Genomic DNA, 20,765 nt, shown 5'->3' with positions numbered 1-20,765 from the left:
AAAATTAGTCAGATCGAGGGTCAGCAAAAATTTTTCCTTCTTTAGAGACTTTGTTTTATAAGCTTTTTTATACGTAAGTTATGCTTTTCTGCATATTCATATGGCAGGACAACTTTTTTCTTTTTTTTTACATTTTCTTTAGATAAACTTGACCCAAGTAGGTTCTAATAAAGCAATGTTCCCATTTCAAATGATTGACTTGAGAGAGAACACTAGTTCACTTGCCAGTGAGAATGGGGAAGGAGCAGGGTTTCAAGGAGTGGATGGAGTTAGGAATGGGTTATTCCATAATTGTTCTAGTTATAGGGATCAAAATCTCACTTAAAACAAAACCCCCTAAACCATCCAAAAATTAGTGATTAAACTTTACTAGGTTCACCAGCTTTCACAGAGGGGATCTCTATAGACATTAAAATATGCTATAAATATTTACTGGGTAAACACATTACCTGAGTGAGGCATTTGATAGTTTAATTTCTCTAAATTATGCCTTCACATTAGGAAATTAAATATGCACTTTCCCTCAGGGTTCAAGGTATGTGACATTACAAAATATAATGCAGTTTTTCTCAGTGTAGAGCTTTGTCTCTGGAATATGAAACAGTCTGATTTCAATGCTAAATGTGAGAATTCAGGAACTCCTGTTCATCTCTGGATGCCAGTTTGTGTTCCCTATATGAATTCATTCATTCAGAAAATATTTAATAAGTACCTACCCTAGATAAGGTGGTGTGAAAGGTGCTAGTGATATCTGCATGATACATATGGTTTCTTCCTTCAAGAACTCTGTTCATGGTGCAATATGAGCATCAGAAAGGGGACCTTGATCTACCAATGCGAGTCAGGGAAAGGCTGGTCTGGGAACTGGCACTTGTCATGAGTCTCAGAAGCAGAGAAAATACTGTATAAGCAAATCAATGCTGGAAAAACCTTTGGACAGGAAAGAAAATATGCAGAGTTGAGGAGGAGGCAGAGAGGGGGAAACTGAAGAAGAAATCGTCAGTGGAAAATTTTGGAAGATATGGCTGGAGAGCCAGTTAAATGTCAATTTAAAGTAAATCTTCAGATATCACAAAATACATCATTTTTTTGGGGGGGGTTAAATAATACATGTTTTGAAAGTAAAAATAAATAAATAAATAAAAAATATAATGTTCTCACTTTTCTATAGAGCTGGAGTTGTGCTATTTTCTGAAGAATGGCTAGTCCATAGTCTGACAGCATATTATATTAATATAGATTGAAATAAAATAGAAAATTGACTACATACCAAACTGAATGGAGTTGTGGATATTCATGTTAGATAAATGAGCTTCCCTATGCGGTAGATATCTTCTTTCTTGAATGTTACAATGTACTTATGGTGGTTAAACTCAAATGCTTACCTGACGATCACACCTGTCTGTCATCATTTCTCTACACTTCTCAAATTTCGTTCATTTATTCATTCATCAAGCACTTACCCAGTGTTTAAAAACTGCTGAGCTCTGTGCCGTGGATATAGCAGTAAATAAAACAGAGTGTTCACCCTCATGGAGCTTAAAATCTAGAAGAGGGAAGAGACAAGAGCAAAACACATTTGCAAAGGAGTAATGTAAGCATTCAAAAGGAGGAATGGCGTGGTTAGGTAAGGTATGATTTTATGTAGAGAAGTCCGGGAAGGTCTCAGTGTAAAGGTGGCATTTGATCAGAATCCTGAGTGAAGTAAGTACTCAAAGAAGAGGGGAAAATAAGTTCGAAGATGCTGATATAGGAGGATACTTGGTGTAGTAAAGAAAGAGTAAGGTGGCAAGTGGGGCTGGAGGGAAATAAGTGTAGGGGAGAGTACTAGATAGTGAGGTCAAGACGATAATGATTGCCAGATATCCAAGAACCTTATAGGACGTTGCAAAAGATTTGGTTTTTACCTTGTGCAGGAGAAGAAGCACTAAAGGGTTTGGGACACAATAGTGACATAATACATCATTTAAAAAGAATTACTTTTGTATTCTGTCTACTTTGTTGAGAATAAGAGGCTAGTGATGAAGTAGGTGATTTATTATGTTTAGCTTGGATTAAGGTTGTAGGTATGGAAGTGAGGTTTGGTTGGATTCTGGAAATAGTTTAATGGTTGAAGAAGAAAAGTCCAGGTTGGAAGTATAGATTTGGGAGTTGTCAGGTGAGATGAAAATTCAATCCACAAATCTGAATTGGAACACTAAGAGAATAAATGTAGACATCAAAGAAAAGGTCTACGACTGGACTGTTTGTGTTTATTCTTCACTATAATCAGTGCTTTTGGTAGAATCTAAAGGTAAGGTTTCTTTCTTTCTGAACTTTAGAGTACCTGGAGTACCTACAGGCAGGAAGAAATAATACTGATTTTTCATGAGCGTCATTAAATCAGGAACTCTAGGGGTCTGCAGTCTTTCCAACTTTTCTATAAGATAATGTGCTAGGTAGTTGGCTGTTAACTTGGTGTCATACACCCTCATAGAACTGCATTTCCCAGAAGCTCCCTCCTTGAATGGTTCCAAAGTAGAGGCCACCAATAGAGACACTCACTTGAGGCAGAAGAGCAGGAGAACTGTGATTCTGGAGGCATGTAGGCTGGGCTCTTGGGAGGGTATTGACTTTAAGATTTGCAGCATTTCCAGGGGATCTCCTGTAATCACAGCTTCAGTACTGTAGGCACTGATCAAGCTGTTCATCTAATTTCAACTTCATATATTGTGAATTGGCCATGAAGCATGCTGAAGTCATAAAGTCTCCAAAGCTAATTCATAATATGACTTGGTACGTTTCACAAACAAAAAAAATCACTCAAAGTGGGATACCTAACTAGGCTACTAAAACACAAACTACATATCTTATAATCATTGTCATAAGGTATAAAGAGCCTAGAAGTAACAAATTAAAAAAAAATACAGCTTTACTTTTTTATTTATTATTGTTATATTGGGATTTTATTTTTAAAGAAATTTTATTTTAAATTAAATATTTAAAAGAAAAATATTCAATTGTATTAACGACCTATTTTACCAGATAAAATAATTTGCAAGAAATACATTTGAAAATGATAATGAATGTTTAAGGCCTATGAAGCTATTTCTATTTCTACTCCACACTATTTGGAATGCTTTTTACAATATAGAGTTTCCATCATTAACTTGTATCTTCTTGAAGAAAGAATCTACTAAGAAAATATTACATTCCTCTTAAGCCTCATGATTTATGAAAAATGATCAAAACCTAAAGAGTAAGATTTTGTTCAAAAAAAAAGAAAGAAAGAAAGAAAGAATTGGGGAAAAGACATAGGAAAGTGCAAATGAAGTCTGAAGAATGTTTCTCCCCACTTCACCCACCCATCTCATTAATGTGCCAAATTCGGAAGCAGTAAACACTGAATCAGGATCTGGCTAGCCCCACTATGGAAAGATCATTTTGCTATTTCTGTAGAAATTAAATTAGCATTCATCACAGCTACTCTAAATTAACATCCTACTGTGATCTTTATTAAAACAAATGGACATTTAGGCCTCTTTTGACATATTAGTTTATGAAGTGGTGAAATGGAAGCTTCTATTGTTCATCTCCCTTATAAAAGTAAACAAAGGGAGTAGATACAAAATCTGGTCCTGTGCTTGCATGCTGATCAACCCTGTCTTATCTCTAAATATAGCTTTCCTCAGGAAAGGAACTCAGCACTCTCTGGAATATTTGCATGTAGTACTGGGAGCTAATTTAGGAAGAGCTGGTGCTTGTCTCCATCACTACCATGAAGCTTTTTTTTTTTCTTTTTTCTTTATCAGCTCCTCAGTGGGGAACACTTAGGGACAATGTTGGAGTCTGAGAAACTCAGGATTGAAGGCGAGCCTTGTAGTCACCATAGGAATACCTTGATCAGTATGGACTCTCTGAATCTCAGTTCCTGCTCTTACAAAATGCTGTTGAAAATACTTTATAGAATGATGAAGTGATTAGGAATTATATGTTCCTGGACACTTATGTGTTTGGTAAGACATTGGTGTTATTCTTCTGTGCCTAAGGGATAATTCTAGCCCTGTGTGCACACCCTTAAATATTACCTTGGCTAGCTGATTTAACATGGAGGATTTCTTTTCTTAGGACTCTTTATTGAATATTCAGTTGGAAGAAGTGACATTATTTTATAGCTATGGGACCTTGGGCTTGTCACTGGATGTAAAAGTTAAGGACGGGGTTCAGCTGCATGTAATGAGTAATCCTAGGAACAGTGGTTTAAGCAACTTGGGTGTTATATTACTTTCTCAAAGCAAGAAATTCAGAAGTAGGAAACCTGATTTCTCAACGAAGTTAAGGCTGGTTTTACTGGCTTTTCTTTCAAAGTTCGCTCAAGGTGTCTGCTGCTGATCTGGCCTAGAGATCGGCATTTCTGGGAGGAAGAAGGGGAATGTGCCAAGCGTAAAAAGGATACATGTGGTATCATGTGAGTCCATTTCTTATTTAAGATGCTTTTCCCGAAATTCTTTCCAGTAAATTCACTTATATCTTATTGTCCAGAAATATCATTACATGGTTACCCATATCAGCACAGGAGTCTGAGAAGTGCTTTTTTTGCCGTTACCAACAAAATCAGTATTCTGCTAAGTAAGAAATAAGGAAAGCATAGTTCCTGAGATGCTACTGGCAGAATCGGCGCCTTCCTTAAAAACACTGAGTTTCAGTTTCTTTATCTGAAAGCAGGAAAATAATAGACTTTTCAAGATATTTATGAGCATTAACCAAGATAAAGCATGTTAAAGGTGTATCATTGGGCTCTCTGCACATATTGGATGTAAAATAACAATCTCATCATCCAAATAACATGAAACATAAGGTAATACCAACTCATTGATGTTTATGTTTATGGGTTTACTTAGAACTCAGGTGCACTGGCATGGATTATTCAAAATTGAAATAATCTTGACTACCAAAATGGAATCTGGATATTTTAACCTAGAAATTATCTTGACTTTTGTGTTCTGAAGGGAAATGTATAAACAGATGTCTTTCCAGAACAGCTATATTGGAGCTTGGTTGCTGGAGAATGGCTGACCTCAGATTTCTGAAATTATGAGGGAATGAATTATGTGAAGTCATAGAGAAAGCAGTTCATTTGATTTAAATTTGATTATTCAACTCTACTGAATAAGCACACCTTCTCTCTGTCAAATGCTCTGGGGACACAGAATGGGAGACTTTTCCTTGCCCTTAAAGAACTAAAACTCTTTCTATAGCTAGAAGGATTAGAAGATACCAGTCTGTTTGTGTATGGGCATGGGTGCACCTGTGTAGTATATTCTGTGTCAGTGGCGAGAATAGAGGGTGTGCTTCCATCTTTGGACAATGAAAATCCAGAAACTTCTCCAGAGAAGAAATACAAGATTTTATTTTCTCTCTGTCCTATGCTTATCACAAGGCTCTGGAAATCTTGGAATCATCACTTTCTGACTTGAAAATCTCACAAAGCAGAGAAATTAGTTGCTACTTGTCCTTGGATTTTCAAGGTAAAATATTCTCCTAGTCTGTGTTTACAGAGCTTTTAATTAAAATGTTCCATGAGTTTATTCTTATGCCAAAGTTTTGTGGAGATTTACTTTTCTCATAAAATTGGGATTATATTTTATGTTTCTCTGTGTTCCCAGTCGGTCATACAATGTAGTATGTTTCTTATTCAGTTGTTTTTCTCATTGTATTTTCTCTCTCTATCCTTTATGTCTTAACTTTTTTTTGAAAGATTTACATGTTTATATTTCTCCTTTATTTCCTCTTTTCTAAGTTTCTGGAGAATAATGATTTTGGTTTTATTGACAGGAAGTGTTAAAATTAGTTTTAAAGTTCTGTTTTCAAATATAAACCATACCACAAGTTAAAGAAATAGGTTGATGTACTTATTCACTTTCTTATGTTATTTGGTAGACTTTTTAATACACTTAGTAGAATGCTAAGAAATTTTAGGTAGTTACCAAAGAAAGATTTATTATTTCTGGCTGTCTTCTTCTTCAACTGTATAACCGCACTGAAATGTCTAGGTGTGCCATTTAATTCAAACCAAGTGACCAGCCCTCTGTTTCACAAGCTGGTCTCCAACTAAAGAGCATCTCAGGGTGTTCTCTTTGTTTTGAGCATGGTGGCTTAATGGAACTACACATGGCTTGACAGAAATCAAAGCTCTGGGGAAGAAAAGAGAAAGGAGAGTTTTGCTAAACTCTTCGATGAAGAGTACCCTCCTACCCACCCAATATCACATGGCTACTGACAAATGAAATAAACTAGGAAAACAATATGATAGACATCAGTATTTGAAATACTAATTTGAATTGGAAGTACAGTTCCTATTCCATACACTCTGCCTTGACCACTCGGTAATGGCCGTAAGAGTGTGTGTAAATGTTCCCCTGAGTGCCTGGTAAAGTCTCCATTCATGAGATATTGTGATTCTGCAGGCAGATAGAGGCCTTGGAGATACATTGGAAAATTTGGGACATTGGCATTAAGGAAAGACATATAGCTTAGTCAAAAGAAAGAAGTAATGTAAAACAAGTAAACAAATGAAAAAACACAAAGGCTTTGAGATTGCTTGGGATTACTGAGATGTGGATGATGAAGAATGAGAATTAGATCACTGTGTCCTAACAAGCTTACCAAGAACTTTTAGGGGTGGGGTTAAATCTGTGTATTTTGTGTATTGGAGAGAAAGTCGAAGGCATCTGGCTCCCATAGATCTTTTAAGATGAATTAAGTGAGCTCATAAAAGGCTACCACACATTCTTTCAGTTAAAAACATCCAATGACAGTGGTATTAGGTTAATTGGGAGATACACATTCATCATTCAAAAATAATAATACACACACACACATACACATGCATATTTATTTAACAATTCACAAACGCCTGTCATTGTTCATGGCGTTAGGGTTTATAGGTGCTGAGGTGAAAAAAATGAAACAAGCATGGTTCTCACCCTCATGGAGCTTATGTCAAACAGAGGACAGGAATATGAAGTTAATAGTTATAAACACTTTTTTCATTACATTCATAAAAGGAACAATGTTGCAAAAATATAGAGGACTTTAAAATTACATAGTAAGGAACCTAATTTAGTTAGCAGTGGAAACAGCAGATTTAAACCTTTAGAAACATATTTTCCTTATGATCTGGAATGTTTGTGTATCAGGGAGAGTGAGTAGGAGGGTAGGGAGGGAGGGAGCAGTAGTCTCGTGGCCCAGAGCCAAGAGAGGAAACCACTTTGTTCACAATAGGCATCCTTAGCAAAGCCAAAGTACAGTGACATCAGCGTCTACACATTTTCCATGCTTTCTAAAAATATAATCAACTCATTAATAGAGAAACTACAACATACAATTTTTTTTTTTTCAATTAAAGGATGATTTGTGCACTTGGCCATGAGATTGGTGTGGCTGTTCCATTTAGATAATGGCCTCCCATATTTCCCATGCCTTAAAACGTTGAGAAAATACTATCCATAAGAAAGGCTATGTCATCTGCTCAACCCCAACTATTTATTTCCTGCCTTATTATTATTATTATTATTAATCAAAATGTTTGCAACTATGAACTGTCCTAGTTTTTATTTTTAGTTTTTTGGTGCTAAGTCCACGTACAAAGAGAACATATAACTCTCCTTGATGACCAAACCTCCCTTCAATTATGGCCATAATTTTCCTAGAATTATGGTGCCATTGATTGCTCAACTGCAAATGTGCACCAGAAATGCTTAATACTGGATTGTCAGTCACAGTCTGTTTAATGATAAACAGGGAATTTATAGTGTGTCAAATTTAATGACCAGATGAACCAATAAAATATGACAAGAAAGACTTCCCACTCTTTAGGAATGGAATGGTTCCATCTGTGCAAATGAAAGTATGTCAGAAAATCCCTGTGGTTGTGAAAAAGAAGAAAAACATAATATATACTTTTACTCCAGAAAGAAAATGTGTATGATGTCCTTGTGCAGAATGGAATGTTATGATTTACGAAATCATTATTCCAAAGTCCTCTGTGTTTTTATTTTTTATTTTATTATTATTTTTTTCAGGTCAGAATTTCTCAGAACTGAATTTTTATAATTCTGATTGGGATTGGAAATCTCTATAACAAAATTTGGCTTCTAGGGCTGACTGAAATTCTTCCATTGATGAACCCCGATTTCTTGACGAGACTTTGAATTCCAAAAAATGAGGCGCTGTGGTGGTAGGACAAATGGTGCTGAAGGATCCAGGAGGTAGCAATGGAAGTAAACCCTTTCCTCTACTGTGCACTGTTGCCTTTTCTTAGACCCTCCCCTCCACTGACACACACTCATACTGATCCTGCCACCACAAACCCAGTAGCAGACCTCAGCCCATGTCTTCTGCTTAGATCAGTGAGCAGTGGTTTTCACATTCTGTTAATAATTACTTGGGAGTAACTAGAAAAATCTCTGTCCTTTAGAAATTGTGATCCTGTAGTCATGTCTGGGCCTAGGAGCTATTTTTTGTTGTTGCTGTTGTTTTTTTTTTTGTTGTTTGTTTGTTTTTTTGTTTTTGTTTTTCCAATGACTCTGATGCAGATGGCTTAATGCCACACTTTATATTAATAGAACTCAACATACACTCTGTAGTCAAACACTAGATAGTCACTGTCAGCTGCGTGGGCTTGTACTCTGGTTCTGCCAGGTATGAGCTTGGAGATGATTCTGGCTTAATCACATATGGTCATTGTGAAGATAAGATAGAAAATCTTATAAAGACTTAAAATATTACCTGACGTTTATAGGTATTTCGTAGTGTTTGCTGTGTAGTATTGTTTTGCTGTTTTCTTTGTAGATTCAGTTATTAACCACATCCTTAAATTAGCTTAATAATGAAAGGGAAATAGATGTGAGAGTCAATAGTACACATGGAACCCACAGTCTCAAAGTATAGTCCAGCACCATTGAAGAAGTACTGGAATCAGGAGCTAGAAATCCACTGAAGGAGCCACTGTCTTAATTGTTCATGGAAACCATGATGCCTCTCTTCTCTATTTCTCTCTGTTGTTGACTGTCTTTGTTTCTACCAAAGCATGGTGGATCATGATCAGGACACACTTCACAAGTTTACGTTAATTATGTCACTGTAAAAGAATAACTAGCCCCATTCAGTCCCATTTTCAAATTCCTAAAAGAAAGATTCTAATTGGTTCTTCTTAGGTCTGTTGATTATGTACCATTGGTTCAGTTGGCTATGTGCAGGAGTGCAGGATCTGAAGTACTTACAACTATACTGCGAGGATCCAACTGCATGTATGAGGGCACTTCTAACATAGGGAATGGTGTTGGCTGGGAAAGTACCATTAAAGGGATCTGCCACAAGGGTTTCCAATATTACCACAGTTAGAACTATTCAAGGTATCCATAAAATTTACTTTGGGGTCCATTCAAAGAATTTTCTGGGATATAACCCAATTATTAGTTGAGCATTACCTGGACTTCTGAAAGTTAATATCAGAGGGTATATCACTGAACTAAATGTAAGCCTCTTTTAAAAGAAAGGGGCAGAAGTACCATGATTCCCTGAAAATAAGGCCTAGCCTGACAATCAGCTCTAATGCATCTTTTGGAGCAAAAAATAATATAAGATCCGGTCTTATATAATATCATACAATATAAGACCTGGACTTGTATAATGTAAGACCAGGTCTTATATTAATTTTTGCTCCAAAAGACGCATTAGACCTGATTGCCTGGCTAGGTCTTATTTTCGAGGAAACACGGTAGGCTTGTGTCTTACTGTGTTACCCTCAGTGATATTTACATTTGAAAGTACCACAGACTAGGAAGTACAAACGTTGACAAAAAGAAACCAGTAAATAATAATGGCAAATTCAGACAACTGGAGAAAAGCTATTTTTGAGTACTGGGCCTTTTTGGCACCCCTCCAATGATGCTAAAGAGATAAACTACTGAGTACTCTAATATGTTTCTGGTTAGCTCTGCCTATTAGCTGAATTCCGTTTATTTGGAGAGTGCAGACAGTTTTTTGTTGAACCCAATCATTGAGTCATAGCAACGACTGAACGTTATATCCTCAGTACAGCTTGGATCTTTGCCAGATCCCTGACCAGCATTTGAACTTCAGTTTTGGCATGGAACCAGGCTACAATGGTCATGAAACAAGGGTACATTAACTATGGTGTGACTGACCTTCCAATGTTCCCTCTAAAGCAACAGTTCTCTGGAAATGAATGGACTGGACACCTTGACGTTTTATCTACTCGTAAAACTTAAGGATCTATTTGTTTTAAATACATTTTCATGTTTTAAACATCTTGTGTAATGTTCCTATAGGTAAACATAAAAAAGGTAATATATGGTGCATTAAAAAAGGCTTTTGTTTTACTTGTCATTCTCAATCCTATTACGATTTAGATTCATTAAGAACCACATCGAATTGCTGATATTTGACCATTTTGATCTACAAAAGTGGCTACTTCTTATGGTTCGATATAAATAATTGTATAACATGCTCTGGGAAGAAAGTGTATTAGCAAGATAGTCATAGTATAATATTAAATTAGGAAAAAAGATATAAAATTGAGCTTATAATAAAAACCCCCAATTTTTTAAAAATTATGATTATGAATAGAAAAAGGATCAGAAGAAAGTATGAAAATTGATCAGTGGATGCCTTTGATCGGTAAGTAGGACTATGGGATATTTTATTTTATTTCTCCTGTTCTTATTTTATATAGTGGGTATGTATTATATTTGCTTAACAACATTTACTCTTTTGTGGTGATTGAAGTAGCATATATTGTTTTTAGAAATTTTGTGAAATAGAAAAAATGATAAAGAAGAAAACTCCTACCATACAGAGCTTTTGTGATGACTTTTTACTTAATCCATTCTTCTCATTAAAAAGAACATTATCAACATACATAAACTTCCTTTTTTTTTCTTAATGATGAAGAAGAGCATTTTTATACGTGTTTGTTGGTCATTGGTATTAATGGATCCCTTTTCTCTATTATTCCTGGAGCCTATAACTCCTAGAGTTATTCTTTTCGAGAATAACTCGATTGTTAGAAGACAGGAAGGCCCTGTGCTCTGCTGTTGGCCCTATTTTAGCTACAGTGATATCAGCAAAAGGAAACATTTTTTTTCCCAGAAATATACAGAAGTAGGCATTCCACATTTTGACAATAGGGCAAGACAAACAAGGCAGCTGATGGGACAAATCAAGTACAAAAATGCAAGAAGTGCTGGTAGTGTATGAAGATGGTAGTTAAAGTGTTAAAGATGATAAGAAATGTCAGGTTAACTATGATCAGAAAACAGAGCTTTAGACAACATGGATATAAGGAGTTGTGAACATATCTTATAAAAATAGACGTTCATTTCTCCTTCATGCCTCAAACTAGCCTAACCTTCTCTGGAATTCACAGGATCAGGGGGAAAAAAGCCTGGGATATTTTTTTCTTTATAGTTCTGCTTTCTTCTCCACCGCTTCCCCCATCCCCAACAAGTGACAGGAATATTGGAAATAAAATAAAATTTAGGTTAGCTTTTGCTTCCAACCCTTTAGGGAATATGTGCATGAACTTGGGGATGACAAGGACTTGGCAAAACTTGGCAAAACACACTTCTAAAACAAATCTCGTAAATGAGCAAATTCTATAAAATAGCTAGTTTTGACCTAGAATTCTTGGTTAGGTAATTTTGATGTAGTCACTATGTTATTTTGTGGTCAACAAACTTAATATGCTGGAGAGGAGAGTTTCAATAGAACCTAGATTTGTGTTAAAACAATTCCTTCCTCCAAATGGTTATTTTATTGTTTTCCTCCTATTTAAAAACAAATCATCTTGTGATGATAACTCTTAAAGAACTATGAGCTTTCATTTAAGGAATCCCATTTTAGGTAGTTAGGAAAAAATCAATGTAAAAAAATTCTTAGAATTTAATCCCAGGCTACTACAAATTAGAGCAACATAATAAATCAATAATTCATTGCTTTTCCATAGTTGAAGCCCTTTTTTCATTGTATTCTTCCTGTTTCCCTCCCTGTTTGTTTAATCATTTTGTGATAATAATTGTCAAATTTTCCAAGTTGGGAATGCATGCACATTTGAAAATACATTATAAATGGGAAAAAGTTTAATGCCTTCTTGTCATGTAAATCAACTTTGGTTTCCAACTATGGAATTTAATTAAGTTGTCCTTTAATTAATTTAAGGAGCTTCTTAATGAAAAGTTCACAGCTATTCATAATATGCAGATTCCAACCATCTTCTAGAAAATGTGCTCTCTCGTCCTTCCAACATTCCCTTTCTCCCTCCTTCCCTTCTTTTTTTTTTTCTTTTTTCCTTCCATATAAGAGAAAAGGACAATCACTAAAACAGTTCATTTGATTCTGCAGGAGCAATGACTTCATTTGGAGTAGACACTCTTAGTAAATAAAGTTAATTTAAATGTCATCATTGTATTGATTGTCTTACTCTCTTAATTAGTAAGACAATTGATCTTTAATCTTTTTTGTGAACCACTCTTTAATAAAATCAATTTTGGCTTTCATAGGATATTCAGCTCAGAAATTCTGTTGAATGAAGAGGAACTTAGAGAAAACTGTCATCAAGGATCTATTCCTTACAGCATGCAAACCAGAAATTTCTTTTCCTTTACTGATTCTTCACAGAAGGCTAGCTAGGACAGGTAGGGCAACAAGAGAAAAATTATTAGTTTTTCTGAGACATTGCTCTTCGTTGACCTAATTCCCCCCTGCCCCCCAACAAAGGGCATTTAAAAGTTTAAATTAGGGTAACTTTTACTAAGTAAAAGGAACATGAGGCACGGATGAGAAAGTTAAGGGAGGTGAGGCCTATGCAGTAGGAGAATGAAATAACCAGACATAGAAGATAAAGTCACATGAATTCATATGTGGAAGTTGCCTCAATAGAGACTGGCTTCTTTACATTATCTTTGAATAGAAGGGATAATTAAGATACAACAGAGTGCTTACCTTAAGAGAGTAAACATTAAGTCCTTTTGAAAAGTTTATTTGTATACTATAACTTTGTTTTCTGAGTAAAAAGAAACCAAAATAGTGCTTCTTTAAGGTGATATTATGAAATGTAAAATACAAATAATTTTTGTCAATAGCAGGATTTTTCTTAGGTAACTATAGTTTTAAATACACAGTTTAATGAAAAGATATTTAAAAAATTATTTTTAGATCTTAATTTTTTAAAAACTACAATTGAGAGTATACTATTATGTACTCATTTGTTACACGATCTCATTTAATTTATTCCTATGTATGTAACCCCAGAATTAATTCATATGTCAGTGTCTCAATTTACTTTTTACTATCACCCTCAAAGGGAGCTTTTGAGAGACATTTTTCAGTAACTGTCTATACCTATATTAGTCCTTTCAGGCTTCTATAACAGAATACTATATACTGGGTGGCTTATAAACTACAGAAATGTATTTCTCATCATACTGGAGGATGCAAATTCCAAGATAAAGGCATCGATTTGGGGCCTGGTGAAGATCCGCTTCATGTTCATAGATGGCAGTAACCTCAGAGAAGAGAGGGGAGGGGACTCTCCAGGGCTCTTTTATGAGAGAACTAATCCCATTCCCAAGGGCTCCACCTCATGACCCAATGGCATCCCACAAATCATCCCCCTTGGGGACTGAGGGTTTCTACAGACGCATTTTGCGAGGAATTAAAATTTTAGTCTATAGCACCACTCAATAAAAATTTACACCACAGTTATACTTTATGTCTATTTATGTACTGTATGTACATTTGTGCTTTACATATAAAAAGGCAAAGATGTTTTTCAGCCCCAAAGAACTAAGGTTTCCTCCTTTGAGGAAATATTGTCCCTGTTGATAATGCTTTTGTGGAATTCAAGTAAAGCATAAAGTATACTTTTGTGGAATTCATATCTCTGAGTTACTGAAATACCTTTAGTGGACTGTCCAACTTATTTGGTTGTTTGCTTAGCTTCCCTATAAGGAAATTTAAGGTATGTTGATAAAGGAAACCCAAGTATTCTGAGTAGCATCCATAAAGCCAGTCCTGCTGGTGTATATGTTTTAATTCACAATACCAGAGCATACTAATTTCCTAGGTCTGTACCTCTCTGCTCTTCAAAATGAGTAATATTTAAATTTGTTCCCATGTCTCTAAAACCAATCCCACCCTCAAGCAAATGGTACCTACACATTTTTTACATCAACTTCTTATGGTTTGGCAGGGCATCACATGTGCTACTCTTTTAAGTCTGCTGATTACTGGGTCATTGCTTAGTTCCAGGTCTGTTGGATACTGGTTTGATTATCCCATTTCTCCCTTGGTCATTTTTCTTGAGTCTAAATACTTTATTCAACATTCTTTCTTCTCCAACTAGGTCCTTTGCTGTCTTGTTGTTGTCATACTTTTCTTATTTTCCCCTCTGTCTGCATGATATCACTGTTGCCTGGACTATTGCCCGCTACATTGGATACTTGCCCCTGATTTCTATCCCTACAGTAATACATGTGGGAATTAAAATCATGTTTATAATGATGATGATGATAATTATTTGGTGGGTGTGTGTATTGGTATGTTGTGATCTGCAGAGTGAACTTCAGATATCTCAGTGCTCTTTTGCATCCTAAATACAAAGCTGAGTAACTCGAGAATGCAGTGATGAAGTTGTTCTAGATCTGCTATCATGCGTTCTACCTAATACATTGGCATGTGCTGTGAAAAACTTAACTAAAGGTCAGAGAAAATTTCTAAAACTAGCTAGTGCTATTTCCTTAAGGGATTAAATTGATATTTGCTTAAGAAAATTAAATTAACTAGCTCTTTTAGATGTGGTAACCATTACACAGGCTGACAAATAAAGATATAACCCAAAGAATCTGAGGAAAGCCTGTAGCGTATTTGTCTTTGTAGCATTTAAGTTCTGAGTTCTAAACCTCAGATGACTTTTCTAATAAAAAAGTTAGTGCTCAGAAAACATTTACTGAATTGAATTGATGCATACTTTAGAATTTTTTTCTCTACCTTTATATTGATCCTTTTTTTTCTCTTGATTTAACCTAGTATAAAAATGAATAAAACCATTCCAAAATGAATATAAAATTATCTTTATAAAGATCTAACAAAATCATGTAACAAATCAAGCAACAGCTTAAAATATGGTGCTATGTTGTCTACATTTGTATTCATGTCACTCTCTGGTGTGGATTTTAAAATTGGTGATGGGTTTTGTGTTGTATTGGTGGTGCTGTGGGGGGAAAGTGGGGAAGGAATTTTTGCGTTGTAAATCATCTAGGGAAGTAAATCACTGCTTTCTTCATATGAAAGCCTATCTTTTGAAATTTGTTTAGCAGTGTTTGTTTTGGCTATCCTGATAAAATAGACATTAACTGTTATTGACATCTAGATTTTTGATATCTTCGTGATTTAAAATCCAGTGCAAAAGCAGCTTCTAATCATTTTTCTTGAATAAAGCACTCTGCGGTTGTGATTTGTAGCAACATATCTGAGCATACTCTTCTGTTTTTCTCTGTTCCAAGTCCAGATCACTCTGTCCTGAAATGGCTGTAAGGGTGCCTCTTTTTTATGGGATGGTCTTTCCTCTAGATTAAAGCAAAATATGTGAATTCAAAGTAGATGTTAATGAATTCATGGATTATGAGTCCCTAATCAATTGTTAAGGGAAATATAACATTCTTAGCTCTGTCTTTAATTTTTGGGGACTTTGAAAAGGTAGGATATATTATAATGTAAAGGTACGATTCATGTGTATGCCACCTACTCACGTTTAACCTCTTCCATGGGAACCTTTCTTACCTATACCCTCTACTATCTGTAAAGTCCTTCAGCAGTCATGCTCACTGCTTCTGTCCATGACTTACTGATGTGGCATGCCCCAGATCCAGGAGTTACTAATTTATATATTATGACTTACAAATGAATGAAGAATCAGTTTGGTTTCACACTTCTCATTAGTAACACCAATACAAAAAAGCAATGGAAAATATTCTTGAACAGTTTAAAGGAAAAATACAAAAAAATTTACAAAGCTAAAAGAAATATATATACTTAAATGTGAAGAAAAATAAAGATATTTTCAGGCATGTACAATGTCCAGAAGTATCTTAGTCTGGACTTCCACAGGAAAACAGAGTTTTCATGCAGTCGGTTTATTTATTTATTTATTTATTTTTATTTTTTTTGTTTTTTTAAATAGGAAATATTGGGGAACAGTGTGTTTCTCTAGGACTCATCAGCTCCATATCAAGTCGTTGTTTTCAATCTAGTTGTGGAGCTCACCAGTCCATGTGGGGATCAAACCCGGCGACGTTGGTGTTATGAGTACTGCGTTCTAACCACTGACCCAACAGGTCACCTCAGTTAGTTTATTTTGGGAAGTGACCCAGCAAAAAGAGAAGGAAATGCAGATAAAGGGAAAGCAATGCAAGGGTACGAACATTCTGGTGTTGCCCAAGACTTGTGGGTAGCTGGGCTGGATCTCAGCAGGATCCTAAAAGAAGCTGTGTTGAATATACTTTAGAATTCACCCAAGTGTTGATTGAAGAAAAGATTTCAATACTGACTTTCTTCTCATAGTCAGAAGAGGTTAACCAATGGGTGCTAGGTCATTGTCATCTTCAGGCTGCATGTGCAGGAGGCCAGGTAGGTGTCTGGACATTTTGCACATTTTGGTGTCAGAAAAACCCCCAGACAGAATGTGAGAGAGTAAGCTACTGTTTAGTTTTATCTGCAAATAACTTGCTTTTTCTGTAATTATTGAGATAAGAAGTAAACTGAGAGGATGTTATGAGGCATGTAGTTCTAAAATTACCAAGCATAAGAGCTGTTTGACAAGAACTCTTGGAGGGTGTACTCCAGTAGGAATAGTTAGTACAGGAGAATTCATGATTTAGTCTCTTACTTTCTCTCCCAATTCATCTTTGCAATCCAACCTTACACATCACTTCAGCTACACCAGCTCTTTGTTGTCTCTCATATTTCCTCTTCTCCCAAATATCTGAATGACTCACTCCTTCCCTTTCTTCATATTTCTGTTCAAACATCACATTCTTGGAAAGGCTGATCATTCTATTAAAATAATAGCACCTCCTCCTCTTAATATGTCCTAACACCTTTTTCTAGCTTTAGTTCTCTCTATAGCAATGATTGATCCTGACGTACTATATATTTATGAATGTATTTATTGTTGTAGGTCTTCTTATTAGTCAGATTTTTCAGTTGGTTCACTGATGTATTTCTACTGCCTAGAACAGTGCTTGACATATGTAAGTGTTCAGCAAATACCTCTTGAAACATGAATGAAAACATAAAATCTATAACTATGAAAACATCAGAGAAGAAAATACAATGAATGTAGGAAAAAAATAAAAATAAAACAGCAAATTAAAAAATATGTATGTGAAATAAAGGCTTGCAGAAATAAACACTGATGGCTCAGTTGGTTAGAGCACGAGCTCTGAACAACAGGGTTGCTGGTTCGATTACCACATGGGCCAGGGAGCTGTGCCCTCCACAACTAGATTGAAGACAATGAGCTGCTACTGAGCTGCTGGAGGGGCAGCTGGATGACTCAGTTGGTTAGAGCACAAGCTCGTAACAACAAGGTTGCCGGTTCAATTCCCACATGGGATGGTGGGCTGTGCTCCTTGCAACTAAAGATTGAAAATGGCGACTGGACTTGGAGCTGAGCTGAGCACTCCACAACTAGATTGAAGGACAACTACTTGGAGCTGATGGTTCTTAGAGAAATACACTGCTCCCCAATATTCCCCAGTTAAAAAAAATTAAAAAAGAGTAATTGCAATAAATATAAATGATTTACAATTAATGAATAAATGAAAAAGTTCATATATTGGGTTAAATATGATTAAGCAGTGTATATTTCTTATGAGACCCATTTAATACAAAAGCATTCCGATAGTGAACATAAATTGGTGGAAAATTATATGTTAATAACATATGAGTAAAGGATAAGGCAATATAGCAGTTTTAACATCTGAAAAACTAGAATTTAAGTAAAAACATGGAAAATAGTTATACCATGAGCGACACTATAAACTCCAATTATGTAAAATGACTTACAGGACTTACATATAATCTTTTTTTCCCCTGTGTTATTTTATTGAATAGAGCAACCAGAGCAATGCTAAATAATACTTATAGTTTTAAGTATCTTTATGTTCTTTCTGGCATTTGTGGGACTACATTAACACTTGGAAAGCATGTTGATTTGCTGCATATACCTGGGGTCACTTGGGGAAAAGGATATGATTATCTAGTTACATTTGATCACCCTGCTGTTTTATTCCAACATTAAGCAAGAAACTGGTAGTTTTGAGAAAGATATATTAGTTTATTAGAAGACTGAATAGAACACTTAAAGAAAAGTTTAGTCTATTGAAAGAATCACATGCTATTTAGCTGTTGCCTTATTAAGGTGATAAGTTATTGTTCTAATATTGAAACATCTTTTTATTTAATATTTACTGTACTTGTTCACAGTGTAATATTCCTGTAATATAGTGATGGGTTTCAGGTGCTAATCTTTTAGCATCTGCATTTATATGTGATATTTGGCTGTGTGTTATGGACGGAATGTTTATATCCCCCTCAAATTTGTATATTGAAATTCTAACCCCCAATTGCATGGTGATGGTATTAGGTGACCAGGCCTTTAGGAAGTAATTAAGTCATGAGGGTAGAGATGGCATGAATGGAATTAGTGCCCTTATAAGAAGAAACACTAGAGAGAGAGAGAAACAGAGAGAGACGATTTGCTGTCCACCATAGGAGGAAACCAGAGAAAACGGCCAACCAGGAAAAAGTGTTTTCAACAGACACGGGATCTGCTTGTGCCTTGATTTGATTCCCAGCTCCAGAACTGTGAGGAATATGTGTTGATTAAGTCACCTCCTCTATGGTATTTTTGTTATAGCAGCCTGGACTGACTAAGAAGGGGCACATGGGGGGAGCTATTTTTGTCAGATTTAGAATTCATAAATCTTAAATGTCATTAAATGAATTGGGTAGCTTTCCATTTTTCTCAAGTGTAAGAATTGCAAAAATTAATCTCTAAATCATGCAGGCCACATGGCTTTTTTGGAAACAGTTTTTGACAGCAATTTCAATTTTATATTTGGATCAATTGCTTTCCTTAGAATATTGTCTATTTTAGTCATAGTTTAAAAATAAAAGTTTCATATACTATTTTCCCAGTTTAAAATTCCCCTATATCCAGTATAACATAAGGAATATAGTGAATACTTGTAACAATTATGGTGTCAGATTGAAACTAGATCTATTGGGGTGATAGATGGGAGGGAGTCTGAGGGGCAGGGTGAAGGTATTAAGAAGTACAAATTGGTTGTTACAAAATAGTCATGGCGATGTAAAGTAACGCATAGGAAATATAATAATACAGTATGGTAATAACTATATAGTGCCAGGTGGGTATTAGACTAGTCAGAGGGATCACTTCTTAAATTACGTAAATGTCTAACTACTATGTCGTATACCTAAAATTAACATAAAATAATCTGAATGTCAACTATAATTGAAAAATTAAAAAAGGAGGTGAAAAGATGAAGGGAAATAAGAGGTTCAAATTTCCAGGTATAAAACAAGTAAGACATGGAGATGTAATGTACAGCATGGGAACACAGTCAATGATATTGTGAAGGCATAGTACAGTGTCAGATGGTTGTTGGAATTATGTGATCACTTCTTTAGGTATATAAATGTTGAATAACTATGGTGTACCCCTGAAACTAATATATTGTGTGTCTGCTATTAATATATTTTAATAAAATTTTTTTTAGAATTTCTTCTATATCCATAATTATATTTCTTAAGAAATCTTCTAAAATGTAAATTTATAATATTTGAGCCAGGTATTGAAGAATGAGTAGTATGTGATATAAAAAAAGGTCATGGCTGGAAGAAATGAAAATGTTTTACATTTGCAAAATTTCTTTTTCATAGAAACTCAACACAAAATGAAAACCAAAATGAAACAAAAACTCTAATTAAATTATGTTTGTAAAAGAATTAAAACGTTTTTTGGTGCCAACACGTGTTCTCCAGTAAGAATACCTCTGGATGTTTGGGAAAGTGTGATTTCTGTGGTGCTTTTTGTGTTACTGTCCAGCAACTAATCACCCGAACCTGTAAATATATTTCCTTGCCTGGCAAAATAATTTTTGCAGATTCGATTAAGTTGAGGACCTTGGGATGGGGAGATTATCTTGAATTACCTAGGTGGATCTAATTTAATTATATGAGCCCTTCAAAGATAAATGAGGTAGTAGGGTATGTCAGGAGATGTGAAGGAAGAGGGACTTGACCCACTGTCAGTGTCTTTGAAGATGAAGGAAGGTGGCTGTGAGCCAAAGGATGTGGGTTTTCTCTAAATGTGGAAATTGCCCTCATCTGATAGGTAGCAAGAAAACAGGGACCTACATCCTACAGTTGCAAGAAAGTGGATTCTGCCCTAGATCATCGAAAAGGAATGCCACCCTGATGAAAACTTTATTTAGCCTAGTGAGAACCATGTTGGATTTCTGACCTACAGAACTGTGAGATAATACATTTGTGTTGCTTTAGCCCACTAGACTGTGGTAATTTGTTACAGCAGCAATAGAAAAATAACACACTCTTAATACTAAGAGAATCAAAACAGAACTTGGACATGGTTCACATAAAAAGCTATATATGATATC

This window comes from Rhinolophus sinicus, linkage group LG02 (assembly GCF_036562045.2).
Source record: "Rhinolophus sinicus isolate RSC01 linkage group LG02, ASM3656204v1, whole genome shotgun sequence".
Classification (NCBI taxonomy): Eukaryota; Metazoa; Chordata; class Mammalia; order Chiroptera; family Rhinolophidae; genus Rhinolophus; species Rhinolophus sinicus.
The sequence above is the reverse complement of the archived record's forward strand: the minus strand, read 5'-3'. Positions refer to the sequence as shown.